Source organism: Oryctolagus cuniculus, chromosome 7 (genome assembly GCF_051225735.1).
Source record: "Oryctolagus cuniculus isolate XC-2025 breed Fujian yellow rabbit chromosome 7, ASM5122573v1, whole genome shotgun sequence".
Taxonomy (NCBI): Eukaryota; Metazoa; Chordata; class Mammalia; order Lagomorpha; family Leporidae; genus Oryctolagus; species Oryctolagus cuniculus.
This window is the reverse complement of record NC_142873.1, coordinates 77,802,099-77,823,562: the sequence shown is the minus strand read 5'-3', so window position 1 is coordinate 77,823,562 and position 21,464 is coordinate 77,802,099. Positions and strand designations below refer to the sequence as shown.

The window sequence follows — 21,464 nt, the reverse complement described above, 5'->3', positions numbered from 1 at the left end:
GTATTAGCAGGTACTAGACTTGTTTATGTGCTCCCTTTGACTCTTAGTCCTTTCATTATGATCAATTGTGAACTGAAATTGATCACTTGGACTAGTGAGATGGCATTGGTACATGCCACCTTTATGGGATTAAATTGCCTGTTAGTATATTAATATTTCTCCAGCCCCATGTGTATAATCTGGGAACCTTACCCCTTTATAACCTAGATGCATGAAGGGCCTCTGGGAGATTAAAGTAGCAATTACAAAGTATGTTCGTGTGAACATTTAATTTAATTTTGAATTTGATCTCAGTTTTAGCACATTAAGTTCTTTGGTTTCCAGGTTTCCAGCAGAATTAAGGAGAAGAAATGCTACGAGTAATACAGTGATGACAGTGTAAACTGACAGACAATAAAAGATTAAAAAAAGTATAAAAACGATTTTGTGGAAATGAATAGTGCCATTTACTTCTGTAGCCCCAAGGGTATCACCACAGTATTAAAGCAGAGTTTAAAAAAAAATACAAAGAAAGAAAATAACCATATTGGTAAGCATGAGCTTAGGTCCTCAAGAAAAGAGTTAATCAGATTATTTTTGAAGAAAGCAGGAAATTTGACAATGTCAGAATATAAAATGTGTCTGTCCTTTATTCCAGTATTTTCATTTATAAACTCTTCTATGGAAAAGCACACATGCAAAGATGTAGGCAGAAAACTGTTTATTGCAGGAAAAAAAGATTCCCACCTAAAAGTATCTTTCAATAAAATAATTAAAAACACTATGTATATGTACTTTAAAAGAGTTAAGTGTACAAATTATGTATAGGTACTTTAAAAGAGTTAAGTGTACAAACAGCACATTTAAATTTAAAAAGCTATTCTATCCATGTCAAAATAGAAAGTTGCAGAATTGAATGCTAGCAAGATTTCCTTATTGCTTAATGGGGTTTGCATCTACTTATTTGAATTATAATAAAATTTTGAATGTATTCTGAAGAGGTCTGGAAAGGTATACCATAAATTGTTTTTACAATAGTTAACCTCTGTAGAATGGGAATGGGAAGATAATAAGAAATTTTTACCTCATACACTTACAAAAAATATTTATTTGAAAGGCAGAGTAACCCAAAGAGACAAACTATACAGAGATTATCATCCATCTGCTGGTTTGTTCCCCCAGATAGCCACAGCAGCTGGGACTGGGCCAGGCTGAAGCCAGGAGCCAGGAACTCCATCTGTTTCTTCCACAAAGGTGACAGAAACTCGAGTATTTGAGCCATCATCTGCTGCTTCCCAGGTGCACTAGCAGGGAGCTGGATCAGAAGCGAAGTAGTCACGTCTGAAACAGGCACTCCAGTAATGAGTATTGACATCCCAAACAATAGCTGAACCTGTGCCACAGTGTCCACCCCGCACTTTTTACAGGGGTGGGAACTTCCAGCTTGCAGTCCATATACAGCCTGCAAAATCATTTGGTCTGACCCTGCCGAGGTAACCTCAGATGGGACTCAAAATTCAATAAAACTATAGCAAGCTAATTTTCAAATTGATAATTTTTTATGGCCTGTAAATGATGTTATAAATATCCAAATAGTCCCCTGCAGAAAAAAGGTTGCTCAGTTTTGTGTATATACTTTAAAATTTTTAGAGTCTTCAGTGATTGTATATTACTTCTGTAATTATTTTAAAAATTGTATTTTTATTTTATTTGAAAGAGACAGCGAAAGATCTCCCATCCACTGGTTCACTTCCCATAGGCCTGCAACACACAGAGCTGGGTCAGGACAAAGCCAAGGAGCCTGGAACTTCATTTGAGCCTCCCAGTTTGGTGGCAGGGAGCCAAGTACTTGAGCCATCACCTGCTGCCTCCCATTGTGTGCATGAGCAGATGCTGGAATTGGAAGCAGAGCCTGATTTGGCCTTGAACCCAGACACTCTCATATGAGATGCAGTTGTTCCAAGCTGTCTCTTAACTGCTGGCCTCTACTTTTATAATTTAAAACAATTGTTCCTTTTTTTTTTTTCCTGTCCAATAAAGCAACATTTTCTTTACTCTGGGATTACTAGTTACTTTCAGGATCTAAACAAAGAATCTGAATATTTAGACTTCTTTTCTTGTATTTTATGTTTATGTGTATCTCCTTATCTATATTCTGAGTCAAGCTACTTGACCCAAATGTCTGATTTATGTAAGTATTTATCTTCATATCAAGGGTTTTTCTATCTACAGTTACTGCCTTGAAAGAACAGGCATTACAATGCTGATGAAATCTGTTTCCTTAGACATGATGTGCAGTTAATATGTTAACTTTATGACAAGTCAGATACCCCAAAAATGTAACAATTATGTACAGTCATTAAAGTATAATGTTGGGGGCCGGCACTGTGGTGCAGCGGGTTAAAGCCTGAAGTGCTGACATCCCATATGGGCGCCGGTTCTAGTCCCGGCTGTACCTCTTTCCATTCAGCTCTCTACTGTGGCCTGGGAAAGCAGTAGAGAATGGCCCAAGTCCTTGGGCCCCTGCACCCACGTGGGAGACCTGGAAGAAGCTCCTGGCTTCGGATAGGTGCAGCTCTGGCCGTTGGGGCCACCTGGGGAGTGAACCAGTGGATGGAAGACTTCTCTCTCTGTCTCTACCTCTCTCTGTAACTCTGTCTTTCAAATAAATAAAATCTTTTTAAAAAAAGTTTAATGTTGATTTTCCTCATCAAAAACTTAACCAATGAAATAAAACTCAGCCACAATTTCAGCACGCTCGCACAGGGTGGTACCCTGCTCCTGGGCCAGATGTCTTGCTATGGCCAGGTCCATGGATGCAAAAGTGTGCTTCTGCTCCACAGACCGAGATGTTAACGCTCACACAGCAGTTTCCTGCTGTTGCTGTGGATTCGTTTCTGGGAGGAGGAGCGTGGTGGGGGCAAGAGGCACAGAGTCACCACACAGACCATGGGAGTTGGGTGAAAGCAGGCCTGAGGCAAGCAGCCTGCAGACTCGTTTATTTCAGTTGCTACAGCAGCTTATATAGCCAAGGCAACCAGTCTGGTCAAGGGGCAGTCTATGCCCTAACCAGTCACACCCTATTGCCAGGCAGACTCCGCCGTCATGTGGTTTCCGAAACCATCCAATCAGAGCCTGTTGCCAGGCAGTTTCTGTTGCCAGCGGCCATCTTGGCATGGTCTTCTCATTCCATTACACCCTGCCACCCGTTGCCAATGTCAACAGTTGTTCTTAAGCAAAGATGGGATACTCCCAAAAAGAATCCTATCACAAATTATAAAAGTTGATAATTTGTAAGATAAAACTTAAGTCATTGGAATATTTAACTGTCCAGGATAACTCCGACCTCAAAATTTTCTGGATGGCCAAGGTTTTGGGATTCATCAAATGGTGAACTTCTTTTTGTTCCTGTCTGTTCTGAGAATGATAATAACCACTATAGTTTCCACTTACCTGCAGAAAAGGGAAGTGAACACCATTTTATTGAAGCAAGAGTAGCTAGAACCTAAAATTACATAATATAAACAAATGTAATTTTGTTATAAGAATATGAGTTTTCTGTACAAATGATCTGTGTCAGTGATTAACATCTTTTAAGAAATGCAAAGGGTCAGCATTATGGCATAGTAGGTAAAGCTGCCACCTGCCACCCACATCCCATGTGGGCGCTGATTTGAGTGCCATTGCTTTACTTTGAATCTAGTTCCCTGTTAATGTGCCTGGGAAAGCAGCAGAAGATGGCCTAAGTAAGTGATTGGACCCCTACCACCCATGTTGGAGACCCAGAAGAAGCTCCTGGCTCCTGTCTGGCTCAGCCTTGGCTGTTTTGACCATTTGGGGAGTGAACCAGTGGATGGAAGACTTCTTTTCCTGTATTTTATTTTCTCTCTCTCTGTCTCTCCTTCTGTCTGTAACTCTGCCTTTCAAATACATAAAATAAATATTAAAACAACAACAACAAAAAAGAAATAGAGCACATTTTAGGAATTTGGCACATTTCCATCCTAACATTGATTCTCAATGGTAGTAATTTTCTGTAAAGGCAGTATTACTGGATAATGTTGAGGTACTCAAATCTGGGAAGAGTAGGAGGAGCCAGTTTAATTTGAATTTTAATTTGAAACCACCTAATCCTCCCTTACCCCTATATTTAGATTTGCTGCTTTGGCTAAATACCAACTAAATGATTAAATTATCACCTGCTGTTTATGGTTTCTGTTTTGTCCGAAGGAAAGAGATTTTCCTTGTTTATTTCCTCTTTAATGAGAAAAATTCTTGTGGGTTACTCCCTCTAGTTTTGCTACTGTAGAGGTTAATTCTTTTTGTAGTGAGGCAGTACTTGTCTCTTAAATGTTATATTCAGGATTGTTAAAGATTTACATTTAAAATATAAGATAAACTTTTTCAGCTAGTCTTGGTACCTCCAGATTGTTTTCTGATTTCTCCCTTTATTCTTCTGTTCTTCGTTTTTGGTAGCTCTGGTTTAACTTATTTTTGTTTTGACATTGGTTTGATGATGGGAATAAATAGTAAATATGTAATCACGTTTGGAGACAGCTGAGTCATGTCGATTTTGATTGATGCTAAGTGATAACTTTAAATCACTTGGTAAAATATTTTTTGTTTGTGAAGACAAGCAACTGAAAATCAGCCCTCCTTTATTAATAAACTTACATTGTTGTATTTGTATGGCAGAGAGTAACCTAAATTTTCTAAGTGAAAAAAAGAAGCCCTATTTACAGGAGAGGTAGGTATCGTGTTTGTTTTTCTTAGTAAAAATGATTTTTGTGTTAATTTCTATCACAGAGGTATTACTGTATGAAATTATATTACCCAAACTCCATGTTGTCTTATAAATTTTTGGTTCAAATGTGGCAATGAGATATACTGGAAGAGAAACAGACAGTAAGATGGGAAGCTGACACTACTGATAAAGCTAAATCAGAAATTTCTCTGAATTCCTTTTTTTTTTTTTTTAAGATTTATTTTATTTTATTTGAAAGAATTACAGAGAGAGGTAGAGTCAGAGAGATGTCTTCCACTGGTTCACTCCCCAGATAGCTGTAAAGGCTGGAGCTGCGCTGATCGAAGTCAGGAGCCAGGAGCTTCTTCCAGGTCTCCCATGTGGGTGCAGGGGCCCAAGGACTTGGGCCATCTTCTACTGCTTTCCCAGGCCATAACAAAGAGCCGGATCAGAAGAGGAGCAGCTGGGACTAGAACCAGTGCCCATATGGCACTTCAGGCCAGGGCTTTTAACTTGCTGTGCCGCCGCACCCCCCCCCCCCTTTTAAGATGTATTTATTTACTTGAGAGGTAGAGTTACAGAGAGAAAGGTCTTCTACCTGCTGGTTCACTCCTCAGATGGCCCAATGGCTGGAACTGGGTCAATCGGAAGCCAGGAGCTTCCTCCAGGTCTCCCAAACAGGTGCAGGGGCCCATATACTTGGGCCATCTTCTACTGCTTTCCCAGGGCATAGCAGAGGGCTGGATGGGAAGTAGAGCAGCCAGGACACAAACCATATGGGATGCTGGCACCACAAACAGAGGATTAGCCCACTACACCACAGGGCTGACCCCTCTAAATTCCTTTTATCCAGAGACTGTATTATGTGTATTTGTGTTCCCATGCTAAGGCTGGCAAATAGGTGGTACCTCTAGAGTTGAGGGAAGATGAGTCAAATGAATAAATAATTGAATGATCTGTTTTTGATTTAAGAAATTTAGATCTCTGGCTGTAGTTGAATCTTTGAAAATGTGCAGGTTTCTGCCATATTAAAGTTTGGACATCAATGTCATGAGGTTTTTAGTTTACTAAGAGCTGTCAAATATATTTAAGGTGGGCTTAGATACACAATTATCCAAATGTAACCAGTTTCTATTTTCTACTTAATTTTTACTTTTGCATACCTCTTCATCAGAATTTGTCATTTCTGTGTCACTCTCAAAAGAATTCAGGGAGCCCATCTTTGTACTGACTTTATGAAAATGGAGATTGCTTTTTTTCTTTGGCATGCCATTGTTTAACTCTTGTTTAACTCTTGACTACTTGGCTACTCCTGCATTTTTGATCAACTGCTTAAGGTAGTAAAGCCTAGCAGTGACATCTGGATATAAGCAAGAGGAACTATTCCTTTATTTTGGAGTTTAGATTACTCTTATTTATAGGATTGGATCCCATGGAAACTTTTATTCTTGTCAGTCTTCAGTAATTGCTCAGTCCCCCGAGTACATATTTGTACTTGAATAGAATTATTTACTGTCTAAATAATTTTTACCTGTTTATTCCAGAATATAATCTCTCCACTAAAATATAAACTCTGCAAAGGGAGAGAATTTTTGTATGTTCAGTTCAATTACTGCTTGTTCCTAGAATAGTCCCTGGCACAGAATAAGCACTTTTGTAACATTTAATATAGCCCTTGATGCTGTCACCACTACTCTGAATGCTTTCCATAAATTAACACATCTTATTATCCTAAGCTCCCAGGTATCAGTATTATTTTTCAGATTAATAACCTGAGACACATAGAGGTTAAGAAAGAGCTAACTGGGGGCTGGCGCCATGGCTCACTTGGTTAATCCTCTGCCTGCAGAGCCGGCATCCCATATGGGCTCCAGGTTCTAGCCCCAGTTGCTCCTCTTCCAGTCCAGCTCTCTGCTGTGGCCCGGAAAGGCAGTGGAGGATGGCCCAAGTGCTTGGGCCCCTGCACCTGCATGGGAGACCAGGAGAAAGCACCTGGCTCCTGGCTTCGGATTGGCATAGCTCCGACCGTAGCCGCCATTTGTGGGGTGAACCAACAGAAGGAAGACCTTTCTCTCTGTCTCTCACTCTCATTGTCTAACTCTACCTGTCAAAAAAAAAAAAAAAACAACAAACAAACAAACAAAGAGCTAACTGAATTAAAATCTGGCTTCAGGGGCTGGGCTATTGGTATTGCATTATATTGCCTCTCAGTGAGGAAGAATTAATTCTCTGTTGATAATTCTTTTCTATCACCTATGCCTAGTATATCTTTGGATTTCTAAAGAATTTTATTGCAGGCAGTAATAAATTATCTAAAATCTATATAACATACTCTTTCTAATAATACATATGCTTATAATGTAATAATTATAGAAATTTGGCTAAAATATAAATTATAAATGAGTACTTATTTGTAATGCAGTTCATTTATAATATCTATACTTTATTATAATTATATACTTCATAATTCATTTCATAAATTTAGGTCTGCTTATACATTTTTCCATAAATTTAAGGTGAAAAGGGTTGACAATTTAGAAATCTTTTTTCTTTTTAAGATTTATTTATTTATTTGAAAGGCAGTTACAGAGAGAGAAGGAGGCACAGGGAGAGAGGTCTTCTGTCTGCTGGTTTGCTCCCCAAATGAATGTAACAGCTGAGTCTCTCACATGGGTTCAGGGGCCCAAGGAATTGGGCCATACTCTGCTGCTTTCTCAGGTGCATTAGAAGAGAACTGGGTTGGAAGTGGAGCAGCCGGGACGTATGGGTTGCCGGCGCTGCAGGCCATGGCTTTAACCCAGTGGGCCACAGCACCAGCCCCATCTGTTTTTTTTTTTTTTTTTTTTTTTTTTTTTTATTAAGATTGATTTATTTGAAAGGCAGAGAGAGAGAGAGAGAGAGATTCATTTACTGGTTCATTCTTCAAATGGCTGCAATGGCCAGAGTTGGGCCAGATCAAAGCCAGGAAACAGGAACTCCATCTGGGTCTCCCTTGTGGTTGGCAGGGGCCCAAGCACTCTGGCCATCTGCTGCTGATTTCCCAGTCACATTAGCAGAGAGCTGTATTGAAAGTGGAACAGCTGGGGCCTGAACTGGTGCTCAAATGGGATGCCAGCATTGCAGCTGGCGGCTTAACCTGCTGTACCAGTATGTCAGCCCTTAGAAACTCTTCCCCCCCCGCCCCAGGAATTGTTTTTCTCATTAATGAAGGTTAAAAAAAAAAAAAAGTCCTTCAAGAAGTCCTATTTCTTTTCATTTCCTTCCTAACAGACATTAAGAATACCTACCGGTTTTTGTAAATCTCATTCAGAAAGTGCTCACCTTTTTAATTATGGGAATTTTTCCCCCCAAAGAAACATTTTATTTAATGAATACAGATTTCATAAGTACAACTTTAGGAATATAGTTATTTTTCCCACCATACCCGCCCTCCTACCCATACTCCCACCCCTTCCCCTCCTCCCTCCCATTCCCAGTCCCATTCTCCATTAAGATTCATTTTCAATTAACTTTGTACACAGAAGGCAAACTCTACTATGTAAATATTTCAACAATTTGCACACACATACACACATAAAACTTTGAGAACAAGTTTTATAGTTAATTCTTATAACACAACTCATTAAGGACAGAGGTCTTTTTTTTTTTTTTAAAGATTTATTTTATTTGAAAGAGTTACATAGTGAGGTAGAGCCAGAGAGAGGCAGAGGGAGGGAGAGAGAGAGGTCTTCCATCCACTGGTTCACTCCACAAATGACCGCAATGGCAGAGCTGAGCTGATTTGATCTGAAGCCAGGAGCTTCTTCCGGGTCTCCCACGTAGGTGCAGAGGCCGAAGGACTTGAGCCATCTTCTACTGTTTTCCCAGGCCATAGCAGAGAGCTGGATCAGAAGTGAAGCAGCTGGGACTTGAATCGGCGCCCATGTGGGATGCTGGCACTGCAGGCCAGGGCGTTAACTGTACCACATCGCCAGCCCCAAGGACAGAGGTCTTGCATGGGAAGTTAGTAATTAACACTCTTATGTATGACTTCAGTGATCACCCGAGGCTCTTGACATGAGCTGCCAAGGCTGTGGGAGCCCTTTGAATCCACAGTCTCCATCAGTATTTAGACAAGGGCATAAGCAAAGTGGAAGTTCTCTCTTCCCCTGAGAGAGAAGGTCAGAATGCAACTTAAATCGATTTATCATTCTGTGAATCTTCTGTGTGGACTGCTTCCCATGTTGGAACATTCTCTCCATTTTAATTACATCTATTATTACCAAACACTTGATCCTAATTATATGATCACTTTAACAATCCTATCTATATGTTCACTTTAACACTTAATATGGTCACTTTAACGCTTAATATGATCACTTTCTCACTTAAGGTAGCATGTTTAGCACCCAGCCTAATGGGACTTGGGTTCCCATGGCCAGTTTTTAAACTGTACCCTTAGAAGTAAGTTCATAGGAATGTATGCAGAACTGCACGGCTTTACAGTTACATAGTTCCTCTTCCCTCTCTTATTCTTGATCTTTTTAATGATATTCATCCTCAGTTGACATCATACACATATGATTAACTGTATGTTAAGTAAAGAGTTCAATGAATATTATGAAGAAAGAAAATGAAAAAAAAAACTGTTGCTTGTCAGTCAAGACAAGTGCAGCTCAAGTTAGCCCTTCTTGAGGTATCAATTTCACTACTACAGATTTCATTTTAGGTTCTGTGTTAGTTCTCACAGATCAAGGAGAATATAGTGGTATTTGTCCCTTTGGGACTGGCTTATTTCACTAAATATAATGTTTTCCAGATTCATCCATTTTGTTGCAAATGATCAGATTTCATTTTTTTTACCACTGTGTAGTATTCCATAATGTACATAGTCCATAACTTCATTATTTAGTCTCTGATTGACAGGCACTTGAGTTTGTTCCATGTCTTAGCTATTGTGAATTGAGCTGCAATAAATATGGGGATGCTGATAACTCTTTTGTTTTCTTGATTTCATTTCCTTGGGTAAATTTCCAGGAGTGGGATGGCTGGGTCATATGATAGTTCTGTATGCAGATTTCTGGGTATTTCCATACTGTCTTTTATAGTGGAAGTTCAAAGTTCAAAGTTTTTACCAGTTCAAATTCCCACAAACAGTGAATTAGGGTACCTTTTCCCCCACATCCTCGTCAGCATTTGTTGATTTCTATATGAAAGCCACTCTAATGGGGTGAGGTGAAGCTTCATTGTGGTTTTGATTTGCATTTCTCTGACAGCTAGTGATCCTGAACATTTTTCATGTGTCTGCTGGCCATCTGGATTTCCTCTTTTCAAAAATGCCTCTTTAAGTCCTTTGTACTGGGTTGTTTGTTTTGTTGTTGTAGAGTTTCTTGATTTCTTTATATATTCTGATTATTAATCCTATATTCTGATTATTAATCCTTTATCAGTTGTATAGTTTGCAGATAATTCCTCCCATTCTGTTGGTTGCCTCTTCACTTTCCTGAGTGTTTTTTTTTGTTTGTTTGTTTGTTTTTTGTTTTTTGCAGTACAGAAGCTTCTCAATTTGATGTAATCTCATTTGTTGATTTTTGGCTTTGCCTGTGCCTCTGAAGTCTTTTCCAAGAACTCTTTGCCTGTGCCAGTGTTTGGCAGGGTTTTCTCGATGTTCTCTAATAATTTGATGGTGTCGGGTTGTAGATTTATATCTTTAATCCATGTTGAGTGGATTTTTGTGTAAGGTGTAAGGTAGGGGTCTTACTTCATACTTCTGCATGTGGAAATCCAGTTTTCCGAGCACCATTTGTTGAAGTGATAGTCCTTGCCCCAGGGATTGGTTTTAGCTCCTTGGTCAAATATAAGTTAGTTGTAGATGCTTGTATTGATATCTGGCGTTTCTGTTCTGTTCCATTTGTCCATCTGTTTTTGTACTAGTACCAGGCTGTTTGGATTATAATTGCTTGTAGTATGTCTTGAAATCTGTTATTGTGATGTCTTTGACTTTGCTTTTGTTGTGTAAGATTGCTTTAGCTATTTGAGGTCTCCTGTGTTGCCATATGAATTTCAGCATTATTTTTTCGAGATCTGGAAGAATGTCTTTTGCATTTTGATTGGTACCACATTGAATTTGTAAATTGATTTCAGAAGATTGGACATTTTGATGATTCTTCCAGTCCATGATCAAAGAAGACCTTTCCATTTTTTTGTATCTTCTTCTATTTCTTTCTTTAATGTTTTGTAATTATCATCATAGAGATCTTTGACATCGTCGGTCAAATTTCTTCCAAGGTATTTGATTTTTTTGTAGCTGTTATGAATGGGATTGATCTTAGAAGTTTTTTCTCCATCATTGCATTGTCTTTGTATACAAAGGCTGTTGTTTTTTCTGTATTGATTTTATGTCCTGCTACTTTACCTAACTCTTCTATGAGTTTCAATAGTCTCTTAGTGGAGCATTTTGGATCCCTAATATATAGAATCATGTCATCTGCAAATAGGGATAGTTTGACTTTCTCCTTCCCAATTTGTATCCTTTTGATTTCTTTGTCTTACCAAATGGCTCTGGCTAAAACTTCCAGGACTGTATTGAATAGCAATGGTGAGAGTGGGGATCCTTATCTGGTACCTGATCTCAGTGGGAATGCTTCCAACTTTCATCCATTCAATAGGATGCTGGCCGTGGGTTTGTCATAAATTGCCTTGATTGTGTTGAGGAATGTTCTTCTGTACCCAATTTGCTTAGAGTTTTCATCCTGAAACAATGTTGTATTTTATCAAATGCTTCCTCTGCACTGAGATAATAATATGGTTTTTGTTCATTTGTTTATGTGATGCATCACATTGATTTGCCAATGTTGAACCATCCCTGCATAACAGGCATAAATTCCACTTGGTCTGGGTGAATTGATTGTCTGTATACCTGGTGGATCTTATTCCTTTTCTTTAGCTTTTTTGCACATGTAAAGCATGTCTTCGAATATATTATGTTGCCATGGAAGATGCAAACATTTTTAAGTTACTCTTAGAAAATCTACAAGGTTCAACAGTATTAAGGAGATAATTAGACTCCATACTTTCTTCTTGTTCTTATGTTTCTTACCTCTCTTTAAAAAATTATTTATTTTAGAGACAAAGAGATGGGGGTGGGGAAAGAGAGAGGGAGAGGAAGAGAGAAACAGAGAGTTCCCATCTGCTGGTCTATTCCCAAATGACAGCAACAAGCTGGGAGCCAGGGACTCAATCTTGGTCTCTCAAATGGATAACGGGACCATCCTGAGTCATCACCTGCTGCCTCCCAGGGCACACTTAATGGGAAGTTGGAATCATAAGGATGGATGGAACTTGAACCCAGGCACTCCAGTAGGGGATGTGGAAGTCCCAACTGTTGTCTTAGCCACTAGGCCAAATGCACTCACATCCTAACTCTTTGACATCTTTATGGGTGCTGTAAATAATGCTATTAGAAGTTAATGGTTGGGTCCATGGTGTAGTGCAGAAAGCTAAGCTGCCTCCTGTAGGCCAGCATGCTATATTGGAGTGCAGGTTCAGGTCCTGGCTACTCCGCTTCTAATCCAGCTTCCTGCTAATGCACCTGGGAAGGTAGATGAGGATGGACCAAGTGCATGGCAGATGAAATTGTGGACTCCTGGCTTCGGTTGGCCCAGCCATGGTCGTTGAGGCCATTTTGGGGGTGAATCAGTGGATGGGAGATTTCCAACCCCCCACCTTCTATCACTGCCTTTCCAATAAATTTTTTTTAAAGTTAGTGGCTGAGAATAGTTATCACTTTCCTGTGACTGGGAGGCTTGTTTGATTTTATCTTTTTCCTTAGTAGATAATTCTTTGGAATCATTCATTGTAGTTTATTCATGCATTTTTACAATCAGGAGCAACAAAATCCTCCTTTGTTTGTGGTGAGTTTTCTAGTTTGATTTTCTCTGGGATTTCCCCTTTATTTTTCCCTTCATTTTTAGGAAACCAACATCTGTTGCAGTGTGGTAGAAGGGAGAATACATTTCGTTGTATGAAATGTACTCCCAATAATCAGCTGAGAAGGTTTCAGAATCTTCAAGTGAATCGGTATCACCCCCCTCTAATGCACCCAGTAGACCTCATTGTCTTCATTTGAGAGTTCATGTCTTTCTCCAGTAATGCTGTAATCTGAATCCAGAGGTTCAATTCACTTTCTACACTAAATTGCTGTGTAACTGAATCCTGATCCTGCTGTTCATCTGGATGTTCACTTCCTTTATTAAGATTCATATTTGGGCCGGCGCCGCGGCTCACTAGGCTAATCCTCCGCCTAGCGGCGCCGGCACACCGGGTTCTAGTCCCGGTCGGGGCGCCGGATTCTGTCCCGGTTGCCCCTCTTCCAGGCCAGCCCTCTGCTGTGGCCAGGGAGTGCAGTGGAGGATGGCCCAAGTGCTTGGGCCCTGCACCCCATGGGAGACCAGGATAAGTACCTGGCTCCTGGCTCCTGCCATCGGATCAGCGCGGTGCGCCGGCTGCAGCGCGCCGGCCGCGGCGGCCATTGGAGGGTGAACCAACGGCAAAAGGAAGACCTTTCTCTCTGTCTCTCTCTCTCACTGTCCACTCTGCCTGTCAAAAAAAAAAAAAAAAAAAAAAAAAAAAAAGATTCATATTTGATAGAGTCTCTGTTGATTCACTACTGCTGCTTCCTTCATGTATCTCCCTTAATATATACAGCCAGGCTTTCATTAAAGGAAAGGGAAATATCAGATTTATGGCACTTTCTTTGTTCATCTGATAATTCATCTGAACTTTCTTATAATTGGCTTTTTTGTAGATGAAGTAGATGGTCTAGAGATCAAATTTGAAGGTAAAGATTCTTGTAACTCTTATGTGAGGTCTCTTTGATCTCTTTCCTTCAGGGTGACATTTTTCCTCACAAATATGCCTATGTCTGATGGTTCCTGCTGTATGACTACTACCAAGTTTCTGAATTATTGTAAAAATATATATTTTTCCTGTATTTTTTCACATAGAAGCTTGGCACTCCAGACAGTTCTAGAAGATCATTTGAACAATATGCAATATGTTGTTACTGCTTATCATATAATCATTTGGTCATAATATACCAGCATTAAGATATATAAATATAAATATATATCAGGATCCATACTATGGTGCAGTGAATTAAGCTGCTTTCTGGAGCACTGGCATCCCTCATTGGTGCTGGTTCGAGTCCTGGATGCCCCACTTCTGATCCAGCTCCCTGCTAATGAGCCTGGGAAAGCAGCAGAGGATGGTCTAGGTCCTTGGACCCCTGTACTCACATAGGAGACCCAGATGAAACTCTTGGCTCCTTGTTTCAGTCTGGCCGATCCCAGGCCATTGCGGCTGTTTGCGGAGTGAACCAGCAGATGAAAGACTTCTCTGCCTCTGCCTCTGCCTCTCTGTAACTCTTTTAAATAAATAAATAAATCTTTAACAAGATTATCAATTATCTATTTATCTATCTATCTATCTATCTATCTTGCGGCTGGCATTGTGGCATAGTAGGTAATGTTGCTGCCTGCAATGTCAGCATCCCATATGTGTACTAGTTTGTGTCCCAGCTACACTGCTTCTCCACTGCTGATCCAGCTCCTTGTCCAGTTCTCTTCACAGGGTGCAGAGATTTAACACCCTGGGTGTTGGTGACCAATTTACTCTCAGAGCCCAGGCCTCTAGGGGCACTGATGCCCTAAATCCGGAGTGGGAGGTTCCTGGCTGGGAAACTGGCAGAACTTTGGTTAGCGGGGTCAAGTTGGCTCTTCAGATTCAGCTTCTTGCTCCATTTGCCACTGGGCTGAATAGGCCCCAGAAGGAACCAAGTCTGCTGCTCTGCTGCCTTTTTTTTTTTTTTTTTTTTTTTTTTTTTTAACAGGCAGAGTGGACAGTGAGAGAGAGAGACAGAGAGAAAGGTCTTCCTTTTGCCGTTGGTTCACCCTCTAATGGCCGGCGCACCACGCTGATCTGATGGCAGGAGCCAGGTACTTCTCCTGGTCTCCCATGGGGTGCAGGTCCCAAGTACTTGGGCCATCCTCCACTGCACTCCCTGACCACAGCAGAGAGCTGGCCTGGAAGAGGGGCAACCAGGACAGAATCCAGTGCCCCAACCGGGACTAGAACCCGGTGTGCCGGCGCCGCAAGGTGGAGGATTAGCCTAGTGAGCCGCGGCGCCGGCCTGCTCTGCTGCTTCTTAAGATTTATTTGTTGGGGCTGTTCCTGTGGTGTAGTAGGTTAAGTCTCCGCCTGTGGCGCTGGCATCCCATATGGGCACTGGTTCATGTCCCAACTGTTTCACTTCCAGTGCAGCTCTCTGCTGGTGGCCTGGGAAAGAAGCAGAGGGTGGTCCAAGGCCTTGGGCCCCTGCTCCCATGTGGGAGATCTGGAGTGTTGCAGTTGATTTCTCAACGATGTTGCAGTGGATTCCTATCTGAGAGGAGGAGTGTGGTGGGGGCAAGAGGCGCGGAGTCACCACACAGACCCCCGGTGTCGGGTGCAAGCAGGCCTGAGGCGAGCAGCCTGTAGACTCCTTTGAGTTAGTACAACAGCTTATATAGCCAAGACCAGCCAATCCGGTCAAGGGGCGGTCTATGCCCCAACCAATCACAGCCTGTTGTCAGGCAGTTTCCAAAGCCATCCAATCACAGCCTGTTGGCAGTCAGGCTCTTGTCGCCAGGTAGTTTCTGAAACCATCCAATCGTGGCCTGCTGTCAGGCTCTGTTGTCATGTGGTTTCCTCTGTTGTCATGTGGTTTCTGAAGCCATCCAATCACGGCCTGTTGCCAGGCAGTTTCTGTTGTCAGTGGCCATCTTGGCATGACCTTTTCACCTCAGCGGCCATTTTGGCATGACCTTTTCACCTCAGTGGCCATCTTGGCATGAACTTTTCACCTCAACGGCCATCTTGATATGACCTTTTCACCTCATTCCATCACACCAGAGAAGCTCCTGGTTCCTGGATTCAGATTGGCTCAGCTCCGGCTGTTGAGGCCATTTGGAGAATGAACTAGCAGATGGAAGACCTCTGTCTGTCTGTCTGTCTGTCTCTGTAACTCTGCCTTTCAAATAAATTAATAAATCTTTAAAAAAAAGATTTATTTATATATTTGAAAGTGTGTCAAAGATAAAGCAGGGGTGATGGTGGGTATCTTTCATCTGCAGGTTCACTCCTCAAATGACTGCAACAACTAGGGCTGGGCTAGATTGAAGCCAGGAACAAAGAACTTCATCCTTGCTCTCCCATGGGGGGTGGCAGAGATCCAAGTACTTGGGCCACCTTTTACTGCCTTCCCAGGCACTTCAGCAGGAAGCTGGATTAGAATCAGGGTAGCCGAGTAGCCGGGACTCAAACCAGCACTCCAACATGGGATACTGGTATTCCAAGCGATGGCTTAACCTGCTGCTGTACAGTGCCAGCCCCTTATTTCACATTCCTTGAGTAGCCTCATTCACATTCATTGTTTTAATTATCTCAGGTGTTGGAGTCAGATTTGAGGTAAATTTTGGCTATACCTGTTACTAGATATGCAAGTTAAGTTAATGTTTTTGAGTTGTGTAGAATAGGACTAACAGTACCTGATTGCAGTTGATGTAAGCATAAGGTTATATGTAAAGTGCATAGTGCAAAGATAAGCAAAATGTTGACAAGTAGTAGCTGTTGTTGTTTTTGTGATTGTCTTTATGCATGTTGACTCTATAGATCTTGATCCCAGAAGTTTCTTCAGAGTTCCAGTTGTGACTACATCTCTCTATGGGACATTTTCATTTAGCTGTTCTGTAGTGTCAGTTAAAAAGCATTCATCAGGGGCCAGCACTGTTGTGTAGCTGCTAAAACCACCAAGTGCAGTGCTGGCATCCCATATGGGGGCTGGTTTGACTTCCAGTCCAGCTCCCTGCTAATGTAGTTGGGAAGGCAGCAGACAATAGCCCAGGTGCTTGGATCTCTGCTCCTGGCTCCTTGCTTTGGCCATTTGGGGAATGGACCAGTGAGTGAAAGATTTCTTTCCTCTTGTTCTCTCCCTCCCTCTTCCTCCTCCTTCCTTTCTCCCTCCCTCCCTCTGTAACTCTGCCTTTTGAATGAATAAAATAAATCTTTTAAAAAAAGCAGCATTCAGCTACAAAAAGTGGTGGAGTCTTCTCATTTAACAAGAGGTTTGGAAGCTGGAGATTGTAGAGCTCAGTGATGCCAGGGCATTATCACGAATCTCTTGCCCTCCCCCGTCTTGTTTGTAAACCTTTGCAATGTCTTCAAGTAGCCTATCCTCACACATCTATATCCAAAACAATAAAAAGGTGGGCATGGACAACCACTAATCTGTTTTCTGTCTCTGTGGATTTGCCTATTTGCCTTAACTCTTTTATTCATCATCTCTTTCTCACCTTCCTGTTTGTATTCTCTTTTAGAAGGGAGTGTAGGTCATGCATGATTACTAGTTTGCTAGCTCTGACTCATCTCTTTGTTTTGGTCAATCTAATACCTGAAATAATTAGTGCATAATACTTAATAGTTTTGCTGGTATTTGGGTAAACTAAACATAAATTCATCTACAACAGTGGTTTGTGGTTTTGAGTAACCATGATTAAGAACCACTGGTTAAAGTCCCAAAGGGACAAATATCATATATTCTTCCTGATCGGTGACAACTAACCGAGCACCAAAAAGGAAACCTGTTGAAGTGAAATGGACACTATGAGAAACAGTGACTTGATCAGCCCTTGTCCTGACTGTTGATGTACAACTTATTACTTTATCCCTTTTAGTATTTTTTTTTGTTCTACTTAATACTATTGGTTGAACTCTTTAATTAACACACAATTATTCTTAGGTGTTTAAATTTAACTGAAAAGTGATTCCTGTTAAATATAAGAGTGAGAATAAGAGAGGGAAAAGATGTACAGTTTGGGACATGCTCAATTGGACTTGCCCCAAATGATAGAGTCAGAAATGTGCCAGGGGATTCCAATTCAATCCCATCAAGGTGGCATGTACCAATGTCATCTCACTAGTAAAAGTGATCAGTTTCAATTCACAATTGATCATAATGAAAGGATTAAGAGTAAAAGGGATCACATAAACAAGACTAGTGTCTGCTAATACTAACTGAAAGAATTAAAAAGAAGAGAATGATCCAACATGGGAAACGGGATGGATACATGGCAGGCTCACAGAATGGCAGATGTCCTAAATAGCACTCTGGCCTCAGAATCATCCCTTAAGGCATTCGGATCTGGCTGAAGAGCCCATGAGAGTATTTTAGGCATGGAAAGCCAAGACACTCTGGCAAGAAAAAAGAAAAAAAAAAGAAAGAAAGAAAGAAAGAAAAAGACCGAAATGAAAGCTCTCTGTGAGTGAGATTCCAGTGGAAAGAACGGGCCATCAAAGAAGGAGGTACCTTTCTCTGAAGGGAGGAGAGAACTTCCACTTTGACTATGACCTTGTCTAAGTAAGATCGGATTCGGCGAACTCAGAAGGCTTCCATAGCCTTGGCAACTCATGACAAGAGCCTAGGGTGATTACTGATGCCATAAACAAGAGTGTCAATTTGTTAAGTCAACAACAGGAGTTACTATGCACTTACTCCTCATGTAGGATCTCTGTCCTTAATGTGTTGTACAATGTGAATTAGTGCTATAACTAGTACTCAAATAGTACTTTACACTTTATGTTTCTGTGCGGGTGCAAACTGTTGAAAGTTTTACTTAATATACGCTAAATTGATCTTCTGTATATGAAGATAATTGAAAATGAATCTTGATGTGAATGGAATGGGAGAGGGAGTGGGAGATGGAAGTTTGCGGGTGGGAGGGAAGTTATGGGGGGGAAAGACCACTGTAATCCAAAAGCTGTACTTTGGAAATTTATATTTATTAAATAAAAGTAAAAAAAAAAAAAAAAAAAAAAAAAGAACCACTGGTCCACTGGTTAGGATTTGTTTAATCAGAGTTCTTGAATGTGATGCAGAAGGGCCTCTGCTCTGGCCCCCAACTGTCTCTCCAGCTGCAGTGCTTGCCATTCCCTACCTCACAGTTTGATGTTCTTACAACATTGAAGTCACTTAAAATTTTTCATTCACAAATGCTATGGTTCCCCCTCCCCCAGCTTCCTTGCCTTTTCTCATTAGATCTTCTCTATTTAGAATTGCTCCAGGGCTTTCCAGTTTCCCCATTCCCATTCTCTTCAGGTAATCAGAGATTTTAACTGTCCCACTGGGGAGGTCATTCCAGGAGCCTTCTGTTCTTACCACATTACGTTACATGAAAGTATCTGTACATTTGTTTTCTTTAGACTATGAGTCCCTGAACTTTTTTGTTATTGCTCACCTGCGAAAAATGAGGATGTACCTGCACAGTTATTTATGAATTATGTAATCTGCTAGTGTAGTAGTGTATTAAATGTTAGGTAAAGATTTAAAAAAAAATTTTTTTTATTCACTTGAAAGGCAAAGTTACAGAGAAAGAGTGGAGACAGTCAGTCTTCCATCTGCTGATTCACTCCCCAAATGGCTGCAGTGACCAAGGTGGGGCTGGGCCAGGCTGAAGCCAGGGGCCGGGAACTTCCTGCTGGTCTCCCGCATGGGTCGGGGGCCCAAGCACCTGGGCCATCCTCCACTGATTGCCCTTTCAGGCACACCAGCAGGGATTTGGATTGAAGTGGAGCAGCTGGGACTCAAACAGGCTCCCACATGAGATGCCTGCGTGGCAGGCCATGGCTTAACTCGCTGTGTCATAGTACCATCCCCCTAAGTAAAGCTTTTGATAAAAATACGTAAATGTAAGGCAGGAGTGTGACACATCCAACCTGTGCACTGTATAAAGCCAGTGAAATAATTTGGTCTGGTCCTGCCAAGGCATTCACGTGTGAGACTTAAAATTCTGTAAATCTGTGGCAGGCTAATTTTGCAAATAATGTTATAGGTATCCAAATGGCCCTTGGGAGAAAAAGGTTTCCTGCCCTTGATACAGGCATACTGCTTCCCTGTTGTGCCTTTATGACTAGTGATGACTGCGGGCTTCTTGATGTTGGGAACGTGGAGTGGGACTGTTCTCAGAGTCGTGTCTGCTTTTTGACCCTCCCATCATTGAGTGTAGATTCTTCCTTTTCTTTTCTGTCATAGCAGTGTAACACTTAGGCTGTGTATTGCATGTACTGGCATATACTTTTCTCCTTTCAAATAGAGTATATGTTGTATGTCCCCTTGAACATGTGTACTCTTTCATTTCTGATGCTCTAGTAATTTGCTCAGTGCCTGGCATAGAGTAGATAATTGCTTATAGAATGAATAAAGTGAATTAAATAAATGGAGTTAATTGATACTAATCTGAGAATAATTAAGGCAGCAGTTCTTCTGTAGTATTTATGTGAAAAGTGATAGGACCATTTATTTTAAAAATATTTATATTTTATGGGGCCAGTGTTGTGGCATAGCAGGTAAAGCAACTTCCTGCAATGCTGGCATCCCATATGGGCACTGGTTTGAGTCCTGGCTGCTCCACTTTCAATTGAGCTCCCTGCTAATGGCCAGAAAATGCAGCAGGACATGGCCCAAGTGTTTGGGTCCCTGCCACCCATGTGGCAGATCAGGAAGTGGCTCCTGTTTCCTGACTTTGGCCTGGCTCAGGCCAGGGATGTTGCGGCCACCTGGGGAGTGAACCAGCAGATGGAAGATCTCTTTCTGTCTGTCTCTTTCTCTGTAACTCTGACTTTCAAATGAATGAATATTTTTTTTAAATAAAAAAATTTAAAGCAGTGCATCTCAAAATGTTGGTGGTGATGAACTAGTTTGTTTTTAATTTCCAGTCTATGTATACTGATGCTTTTGTAATATAAGTAAAAATTAACTACTACAAAAATTTATAAAATATAGGCCCTTACTTATTAGTATATTCAACAAACATAAAAATTACTCTTCAGTACTTAGCTCATTGTGGATTGGTAGTAAAAAGTTAATGGGTCTTTACTGGTCCAGTTACCATACTTTGGGGAGCACGGTATAAAGCACTGTGGTAAATGCTTTATCTCATTTAGTTCTCATAACTCCATGCGATAAGTACTATCTATTAGCACAATTTACGGGAAACTGGGGCAAAGAGAAATTAAGTGAATTGCCCACAGTCACATAGACACAATGGGAAACGGCCACGATTCAAACCCAGGTAATCTAGTCTGCCTCCAAAGTCCCTCTGCTGATTTATCTTGATGTTATGAAGATAAAAATAAGGTACTGACTGGCGCCGCGGCTCACTAGGCTAATCCTCCTCCTTGCGGCGCCGGCACACCGGGTTCTAGTTCCGGTCAGGGCGCCGGATTCTGTCCCGGTTGCCCCTCTTCCAGGCCAGCTCTCTGCTGTGGCCAGGGAGTGCAGAGGAGGATGGCCCAAGTGCTTGGGCCCTGCACCCCATGGGAGACCAGGAGAAGCACCTGGCTCCTGGCTTCGTATCAGCGCGGTGCGCCGGCTGCAGCATGGCGGCCACGGCGGCCATTGGAGGGTGACACCAATGGCAAAGGAAGACCTTTCTCTCTCTCTCTCTCTCTTTACTCTGCCTGTCAAAAAAAAAAAAAAAAAAAAAAAGGTACCATTCTAGGTTAAGAATATATATATATATATTTTTTTTTGACAGGCAGAGTGGACAGTGAGAGAGAGAGACAGAGAGAAAGGTCTTCTTTTGCCGTTGGTTCACCCTCCAATGGCCGCCGCGGCCGGCGCACCACGCTGATCCGAAGGCAGGAGTCAGGTGCTTCTCCTGGTCTCCCA

At 41.4% G+C, this 21,464-nt stretch overlaps 1 protein-coding gene and 2 pseudogenes across 11 annotated transcripts in view; 1 reads left to right on the top strand and 2 right to left on the bottom strand.

Annotated features, from left to right (window-relative positions):
- Positions 1-21,464, top strand: part of FNBP1L (formin binding protein 1 like) — a 125,295-nt gene that overhangs the window by 56,295 nt on the left and 47,536 nt on the right. The gene's annotated exons all lie outside the window — the stretch shown is intronic.
- Positions 11,445-13,170, bottom strand: LOC138850600 (E3 ubiquitin-protein ligase Mdm2 pseudogene; annotated as a pseudogene). Its single transcript, XR_016210902.1, has one exon. The product of XR_016210902.1 is annotated as an E3 ubiquitin-protein ligase Mdm2 pseudogene (transcript).
- LOC138850304 (E3 ubiquitin-protein ligase Mdm2 pseudogene) lies at positions 13,304-13,793 on the bottom strand (annotated as a pseudogene).